This window comes from Carassius auratus, unplaced genomic scaffold, assembly GCF_003368295.1.
Source record: "Carassius auratus strain Wakin unplaced genomic scaffold, ASM336829v1 scaf_tig00000876, whole genome shotgun sequence".
NCBI classification, from domain to species: domain Eukaryota; kingdom Metazoa; phylum Chordata; class Actinopteri; order Cypriniformes; family Cyprinidae; genus Carassius; species Carassius auratus.
The window spans coordinates 1,144,974-1,154,709 of NW_020523328.1; the positions used below are offsets into that span (position 1 = coordinate 1,144,974).

General features: G+C 35.6%; 1 pseudogene; it reads left to right on the forward strand.

The window, feature by feature from the left end:
• Positions 1 to 1,112: 1,112 nt before the first annotated feature.
• On the forward strand, positions 1,113 to 8,068 carry LOC113069173 (dolichol-phosphate mannosyltransferase subunit 1-like; annotated as a pseudogene).
• Positions 8,069 to 9,736: the final 1,668 nt, after the last annotated feature.

A 9,736-nucleotide genomic window follows, 5' to 3' on the forward strand; every position in this document is an offset into this window, starting at 1 on the left:
TTTGTGCAGCACAGAGGAAATCACAACACAATCAAACTGTTTTACAGAGACATATATTTTGGTATCCAGTGTCTTTCTGAACAACAGCTAAAATCCGCACTAAGAATGTTTCTAATATTTGACTTTTAAGTATTTTATTGTATTTAATGCACTCCATGTGTTTTAAATGTATATTGTTGAAGGCATATTACTTTCAATGTTTTCCATTCCTGTTTCTTGACCTCTTACCTATGGTTTTTGTATCAAGTGTTTAAAAAAAATGGACTAAGCAATATGTTGCAAGAGCAATACATATTTTAATATGAAATACACTGTGATATTATATTGTCTTTTTACATATGCAGAAGTGCTGTCCAAAGTATTTTATAGAATTATACTAAGTGAACTGGTCTTTTGTTTTTGTGTTAATACATGTTTATGCAAACCCGTATGAAATGAACCTGATAAAGATCATAAATGAGACTCGCCTGAGATCCATCAAGCTTCATCAATGAAATGGTTACTATTCACATTCACTGAAAAACAAAATGAAATAATGTTTTTAAAAAAAACACTTTTGTTTACAAAAATACCAATTTAATAAGCCTAATTTAAGTATGTAATTACTGTCTGTGTAATTACAGCAGTGAAATCACGCATCATTTTTTAAATGAAATTTTCTTTATGTAATATAGTTTCAGATAAACCAAAAGAGTATTTTATGGAGAAACCTTTTATCTCGATGTAAATTATATGCCAGTGAAATGAATGATATTGTTCATTTTAATAATTGTCAAATGAGCCACACACCAAAAAAAAATAAAATAATAATAATTAGTTATCAATTACAATTTTTTCCCCCTGGGTGTGTTCATTGTAGCGTTAATTGTTTTTATAATAATATTGTATTGGTTTCTTGTCTCAAGATGTTATCCCAATGTGCAATGTATCGAACATACAACCTTTGTGAAAATTGAATCGATTAATCCTAAGGGCTCGTGACTAAATTCTACTGACACACTGCACTGCTACTGTTCAAATGTCCAAACAATAGTTGGATTTTTTTTTCCACTCACAGTATTTGAACTGGTAAAATATGTGCTCCGGAACCAAAGGATGAAGCTAGTGTTTTCAACGGACAACGTACCTGATGTAAACATCCGGTGTCCAATACGTCGGAGACGCCAACATGGCGAGCAGGAGAGGAAATGCGAAGACCGCAGAGCAGTCTGACAAGTATTCTGTTCTGCTGCCAACCTACAACGAGAGAGAAAACCTCCCATTGATTGTGTGGTTGCTGGTGAAGTACTTTGGCGAGAGGTAACGTTAAGTGTGTTGTTAATTACAGTCAATGGGCGAGAACCTTAATACAGCAGACTGCTGAAGTTCTAATGATGAGCTGTCAGTGACATCAGACTGATCACATGACTGAGTCTCGTAGATTCACTTAAATATTTAGTTTTAAGAAGAGCGTTCTGATCAAATGGCCGTGTTTTAATGCAGTGGATACAACTACGAGATCATCGTGATTGATGATGGCAGTCCAGACGGGACGCTGCAGATCGCCGAGCAGCTGCAGAAGATCTACGGCGCTGACAAGATTGTGAGTTGTGCACTATAACATAGACTTTAAGATTATAACAGACAACACATGACTGACAGAGTGAAGAAAGAAATCATGAACATCTGTCTTCTCTATTCTTCTTAGCTCCTGAGACCGCGAGAAAAAAAACTGGGATTAGGTAAACTGGCTCACATCTATTTATACTTCTCAGAGCTAAGTTATAGTAAAAACCTGATTAACGTTAATGTCATCCCAGGAACGGCTTACATCCACGGCATTAAACACGCGTCAGGAAACTTTGTTATCATTATGGATGCAGATCTCTCACATCATGTAAGTACTCTTCCACTGTATACTGTTTTGTACCTCCTTGAGTAAATACTGGTATTCAATACTTCATTAATAAGAGGCTACTTAATAAAAAAGATGCCAACAAAAACATATCTAAAATATACTGTCTTGATGTTGTTTCTACATTAATTTGGAGGTTCAGTGTGAAATTATGACAATATAAATATGCAATTAACATGATTAATTACAGAAAAATGTAATATATATATATATATATATATTAATTGTTTAACCTTTTATACATTTTAGATTTCAGTTTTTCTAATTTTATATGTCTAATTTTATTGGCCCCCTTCAAATTTTCATTTCGATAATCCAGACCTCAAATAAAGCTAATTTAATAGCTTTTCCCTAATCTAAAAAATACTGAATAACTGAAAATATCTGCATGTTCTTCTATTGGATATAGAGTACAACATGCTAATGAAAAAACCCCCCACAACAAACGGATTTACTGATTTATCTTATTTTTTATTTTTTGTCCCTAAAAAACTTTGAGATTCTTGTCCTTTGCATGTTTTCAGCAAATGGAGCAGGCCATTGTGTTACACATACTCAGTTTGCAATCTGTATGTAGTGCACATTTGTTCCACTCCTATGTTAACGGATTAGAGCAGGGCTATTCAATTTGCCTCATTTGAGGTCCAGATTATCAAAATGACAATTTGAAGGGGCCCAAGGGGGTGGGGGCCGTCTGGATCTCTTTCTAGGGGACCTACAAAATTAGAAATTAAATTAAAATCTAAAATTTATAAAAGGTTAACATTAGTGCTGTCTGACAATCGATTAAATATATATATATATATATATATATATATATATATATATATATATATATATATATATATATATATATATATATTAGTGCTGTCAATCGATTAAAAAAAATTAACTAATTAATCGCACAATTTTTTAAAATTAATCGCGATTAATCGCAATTAAAAGACTGAAACTTTTTGGATATGTAAATGTAAAATGTAAATAATTAATGTAAACTCAAGACAAAGAAACTATTTAAATTCAAAATATGATTGTTTATTGGAATTTTTGTTTAACTTGTAACACAGATTTTCTCATGTAAACAACATACCTGCAATAAACCATCAATATCCTCCAAATTAACTGTTGGCTTGAAAGCCATATTTATTACAGAAATAAAAACACAGGCATGTAAGTACCATTTGAATTTCAAAAACAATCAATGCCAATAAAAAACAAAAATGATTTCCATGTTGAATTCTAAGTGGAATGCAAAACAATTCCAAAGTATAGTCATTGCCAGTGCTTTAAAGGGGCCAGTATGCACCAGTACTCAGTACCGCCACTTCCAAATATAGCTCTTGAGCGTACCGCCACCTCTCCGTGCGCCCAGAACGTGCTTGTAGCGTGCCGGTATACGCTCATTTGGACATCTGTTTTAATAGAGGTTTTAATCTTTTTGCCGATTTTCAGAGCGCCCTTCACAATGCAAGCTTCCTAATTCATCCCACCCAGAGCAGAAACTACATTACCCATTCACCCTTAAGTTATACAAGTGAATAGCGCATGTGTCGCTTTTCCCACTGTTAAGTGTCAACAACTCAACGTGGCCGGAGAAGGTGTGTGAAACTCGTTGTGAGTTATACTAAAGCAAAATCTTGAGTATTTATTGTCTGATAAACATTAAAAACTGTCTGCGGAGGTTGAGTCGTCCTGCAGCCCCCGCTGGCTGCTCATTGGATGCAGCATCTTTTTTCTAAGTTCTAAAAAAATACCGTAGACGGCAAGGCACAAATTTAGATATTCATTTATCTAATTAATCTATAGCCTATGCACAAAGACAATATGATCTTTTTGTCCCCTTTTTGTTTTAAAGCTTGATGAAGAGAGAGAGCGCAAGTTGCTGCAGCTGCGAACAGGAGTGATTGACAGTTCGCGGCACTGTGTACAAAAATACTCCGCTACACAATTATTTCGTTATTTCGTTTAAGCTTATTAACGTTAGCGTTACAGAAATGTCTGATTTACGCACTTTTACAGTCATTGTTTTTTTTTTTTTTTTAAACAATGACATTTGAGTTCATGATTTTAATGTTGCTGTTTCTTGTGGCAGACTGAATGAAGAGTAATGTTTCTTGTGGCAGACTGAAGAGTAATCCGGCAGAGTTTTATACTGAAACTTTCCGTCTAAAAGTCCTTCCTTGGTCTTATCCATATTTCTTTGCACGTTGAACACACATAGGCCACAACTGGAAATAAAAAAAACTGCAACCGCGTTAATTGCGTTATTTTTTTTTAACGCGTTAAATATTTCAAATTAATCGAATGCGTTAACGCGCTAATTTTGACAGCACTAATATATATATATATATATATATATATATATATATATATATTTTAATCACACATTTTTCTGTAATCATGCTAATTGCATATTTATATTGTCATAATTTCACACTGAACCTCCAAATGAATGTAGAAACAACATCAAGACAGTATATTTTAAATATGTTTTAATGGAAATAAGCAGCCTCATATTAATGAAGTATTGACTTAAAGTATTTAATCATTAAGTTAACATTTAATTAAGTTAAAAAATTAATAGATTTTAAAACAATCTTCACATAAACTACCTGTATAAATTGTATATGCATATACTATAAAGATTACGATCTTTATTCAAGCAACAAAAGTTAATCAGCGTCTAGAGCAGTCGAGTGATTTCCCTTTTCTTTTGTTCTGTAATTTACATCATTGACAGAGTTCAGCAGGTTACAATTGAAAAGCAGCACTTTAAAACCTGAAGCACATAACACGGATCTGACATATCTTCTCCAAACTCTTTGCGTTTTTTTAAGACTACGTCTTTTAGGACTACGTTGATTTTTACTCCCATTTGGCATTAATTATTTTTAAGAGAAGGACCTAAGGACCACCGGAAGTGTCATGAAAATCGATATGTTAAAAAAAGTGTTGGATAGCTTCAAGCATGTTTACTCAGAGTTTTCAGGAATTTAAAATGGATCATTTGATCCTGTTTTCACTAAATGAAAACTTCAGGAGCATTTGTGTACATTAAGTGTTTTTTCTTCTCCTCTCACAGCCAAAGTTTATTGCACAGTTCATTGAGTAAGTCATTTTCTTTCAATTACCTTATGCATCTGCTGTTAAAATACATTTTATCTGCTCATTGTATCGTGTAGTGTAGTTTTGCTATAAAAGCATTTGCATGTGCAATTTTGTAACGGCCACTTTCATAATATTTTTTGTTTGTTTGTTTGTTTGTTCAGAAAACAGAAAGAAGGAGGATATGACCTGGTGTCTGGAACAAGGTACAGAGGAGACGGTGGTGTATATGGATGGGATCTGTGCCGGAAACTGATCAGGTGTGTGACTGGAAGCTGCATTTTATAATAATACCCAGCTATATAGAAATATTAGAAATTTGAGACTGCATCAGTTACTGTCATATATACACACACATACACACAATAGGTCAGGTATAATTTTTCATGTAGAAATTATTACTGTTTTGTAATGATTGTTTCATTTTAGTCGAGGTGCAAACTTTGTAACACAAGTGCTGCTCAGACCAGGAGCATCTGATCTTACGGGGAGTTTTAGGTAAGGTGGTAATAAATTAATCATTTGTTTTGTTTTTAAACCATGTATATATATATATATATATATATATATATATTAGGGCTGTCGCGATATACCGGTATTGACGATAACCGTGATAATCAAATAAACAATTATCGATATCGTGTTAATTTAGTGTATGAGGATATACCGGTATTAGTGACAACCACAATATTTAAAATGAACAGTTCTCTTATGATAACCACCACATGTAAATACTTGGTAACAGTACCTGGTTGAGTGCCCAGGTGGCAGTATCATGCCTTAACTCTGACGCCTGTCAAACAAGAAGACGATGCAGCACTCGCAGCTACCAGGCGGCAAGGAACTCGACCGGAAGTTGAAGTCGGCTGCGTGCCGCCATCTTGTAGCAGAACTTCACTTGCATTAGCATCCCATTGACTCCCATTCATTTTGGCGTCACTTTGACAGCGAATAACTTTACATCTGAGGAGTTTAAAGACTCCATTTGTCCATTATTTATTTCTAAAGATACACGACAATGTATAGAGGGCTCCATTACCTTCTATGTTACATTTTGGCCCTGTAGAAACAGTTTTTGTAAAAATAGGCTAACGATTGCGTCATAACCACTCGTCTCTCTGTCGCATTACCGTACAGACAGGAGGAGAAGCTCGCAGGCAATTAACTTAATATGACGTACCTGCGTTACATTTTAAAATACTATACAAAATAATTAATCAGAATACTTACTCCTGCTCACTCACGACAAAGAACTCCCCGCTCAAGCTCGCCGTCTCTGCAAGATTAACGATGGCAGTTTGCACGCACAGCCACTTAGAAGATTTACATCTGGCAGACAGGTGACTGACGTCGTCAAGCTTCGTTTGAGTCTGCGCGTCAGAAACGGAAGTGCTAAAAAACGCTAAAAATAGGCTTCACTTGTCTTGTCTCAATTGAGTTCCAATGGGGTCACTGTGTCCATTTCTTTTACTGTCTATGGCAGCTACTCTGAGGAGAGCTGTGTTCATCAGAGAAAGTTGTTATTATTTTACTAGTCATTGACTGGGAAATATAATATAACCTATTAACAGCGGTTTTCTGTGTTCATATACTTAAGTAAAGGGTGATTATTTTAATAAAATGTTAAGTTGGTCACAGTGCCATGCACTTAATGCCTCATCTGTGGTCATTCTTCAATAAGGTTCATTAGTTAACATTAGTTAATTACATTAGTTAACATATATAAATAATAATAAACAATATTTCCACAGCATTTATTAATCTTAGTTCATGATAATTTCAGTATTTACTAATGCATTGTTAAAATCACAAGTTGTGTTTGTAATCATTAATGTACTATGAACATTGAATAACTCGATTTTTATTAACATTAAAGATTAATAAATTGTTTAATAAATGTATTGTTCATTGTTCATTCATGTTCGTTAATACATTAATGTTAACAAATGGCATCTTATTGTAAAGTGTTACCATTAATATTTATTCATCATACTGTTGAACTTGACAGTATTTTCTCTCTTGTTATTTCATTAAGAGCTTCAAAGAAGACAGAGAAAGACAGATTCTTGTGCCCTGCGTTTATCAGTATCAATATTATGCTCGTTGGGTGAAAAAGAAAAAACTCAATAAACAAAGTAAAAAATAATTTGACTGATAGCTTCCCCACCCCAAGGTTTCTATAGATATCATGATATACCGACATCGTGATTTCTTATGGCCACAATAACTATATATATATATATATATATATTATATATATATATATATATAATATATATATATATATATATATTATATATATATATATATATTATATATTAATCAATCAAAATTGTATTATTGTCTCCTGTCTTGTGTTCTACATTCAGGCTTTATAAGAAAGAGGTTCTTGAAAAACTAGTGGAGCAGTGGTGTGTCAAAAGGCTATGTGTTCCAGATGGAGATGAATTGTCCGTGCTAGACAGCTGGGCTATACTGTTGGAGAGGTCAGCACGCATCTTCTCATTCCACATTTCTTATAAATCTTGTTAATAATTTAATTTAATAAAATATAGTTTAGATTAACATTTATATAATAAGGACTGTGCATGTATTGCTGTATTTACCAAACTTTATTTAATACATGCATTCATTTATAAATTCAAGTTAAGTATCTATTTCAGTGAGCAGAATGTGGTTGTTTTATGACTATCTGAAAGTGGTCTCGTCTGTCTATTTACACAGGTTCCTATTTCGTTTGTGGACCGTGTTTATGGAGAGTCCAAATTGGGTGGAAATGAAATTGTCTCCTTCCTGAAAGGATTGCTCACTCTTTTTGCCACTACATGAACTTTGACATCATTTTAGCTCATGTTTAGTTTTGTGAGATATGGTCAGCACTTATCACTGCAGTCAAGCTGGAATTCAAGCTTTCAAGTAACAAGTTCATTACAATGAGTTGTTTGTCCTATATCAGGTTACAGTAGTGTTTGGATTGGACCAGTTTACATTTTCCATTTAGTTTGGTTAATTACATTAAAATGTAAAAAAAAATCTACATTTTAATAAAAAGGACCAAACTGACAGAGATTATTATTATTTTTTTTTATATATATAACATAAAAATAAAAGGAGTGTTTTATAGCATAGAACCAATATGGGTTCCCCAAAGAACCTTTAGTTAAGTTCTCAAAATAACCTATTTTTTTTTAGGTTGATCACTATAAAGAACCTTTCTTGCAATGGAAAGTAGTGCCATTTTAGGTAGAGGTAGTGCCTAAACACGCTACTGTATGTAAATGGACCCTTTTAAAGGCCTGAGAAGCATTTTTTGGCTATAGAGATTTATGCTTTGAAATAAACATTTACTGTTTCAGCAATGTATTTGGACATTTTCAACTGGAAGTGTTATAAAATAATTTGGACTTGCAATCAGAACGGATGAAGTTGCATTATGCCCTTAATTTCACACATAAGTCTACAACAGCCTAGATCCTAAGAGCTACTGCCATCAATCTCTTGAGTGTCTACCCTGTCTTATTGACATATCCAAGAGGAAATATTTTATTCTCTCTCTCTGGGTGTAGAGTGTTATGTCCTAAATGACACCCAAACTAATGTAATGCAAGGAACTGCTTTGGTGAGTTTGATGTGTGCAACACCAAGGGGGTACTAACTCCAGAGCTCAAGGGCCAGAGGGTGGGGGAATCACCATGGCTCACAGTCTGCAACCCTAGCACTTCACATGCAGAAGTAGTCCCGGTGAGTTGCGCATGAGCCGGATAGAGCGCCACCACCCGAACTCAAGTTGCTCTAATGCTGGCTGAGTACTGAGGCACTGTATACATCCGACTCTCTGCGGGGGGTAGAATGCCAGATGCAGAATTGACGCATACGCCTCTATCCAATCAAGTTTCAGCCGATGGGCGCGCCCTATGGGTTCATTCCATGCAACGCAACCCAGGGGCTGTTTACACAATTTCGGAAGCATGTAATGAAACATTTTATGTGCGCACAGACACACTTGTGCATTCCAGGTTTATTCTTAGAATCGGGGTAAATATTGGATTTGTGGTCGTCTGACACCTCTCCCCACAAATCCCCCCCTCCACCCACCGCCTCTCACCCTCAGTACAATGCTTTTTTTATGCTAATCAAACACATATGTCACTTCCGCCCCTTTTCACACGCCATTTTGGATAGTATAGGTACTGGACCGGTTCGTATTGTTTAAGTGGATGGCGGATTACGTTAATTGCTGTCAATTACACCGTCATCGTGCGTCTTCTGGACTGTGCATCATCGCAAACGCAGCACGCGCTCAGCGGTTCGCGCTCATTCTCCCTCCGGGACCCCCGTAGACCGGCACAGACTCTGTTAGATTAGTTGCAGCAGCTCGTTCCCGGCAGACAGACAGCTCTGGGTCGGCCCGTGACAGGAGTCGAGCTCCCTCTTTCGGCGGTGTGTGTCCGCCCGGGAAGCGGAGGACGAGGCGCTCGGTTCGGGGGGCGGGAAAGTGACATTACGCGCTGCCATTTGCGGAGCGCGGGCCAGGTAACGTTCAACTAGCTCCCCGTTTTGCGTTTGGGGAACGAAACCGAATGAGAATTAACTAAGAAACCACTCAGGAGACTCAGGTGGCAGACCTAGCCAGTTGTTTGTGTCATACAGTTGTTAAACAGTTCTCTGAGGTCTTGAATTAAAAATAAAGTTTCAATTGATTTGTTCTTGACGTTGTAAGTGTGCCTGTTAACTGAT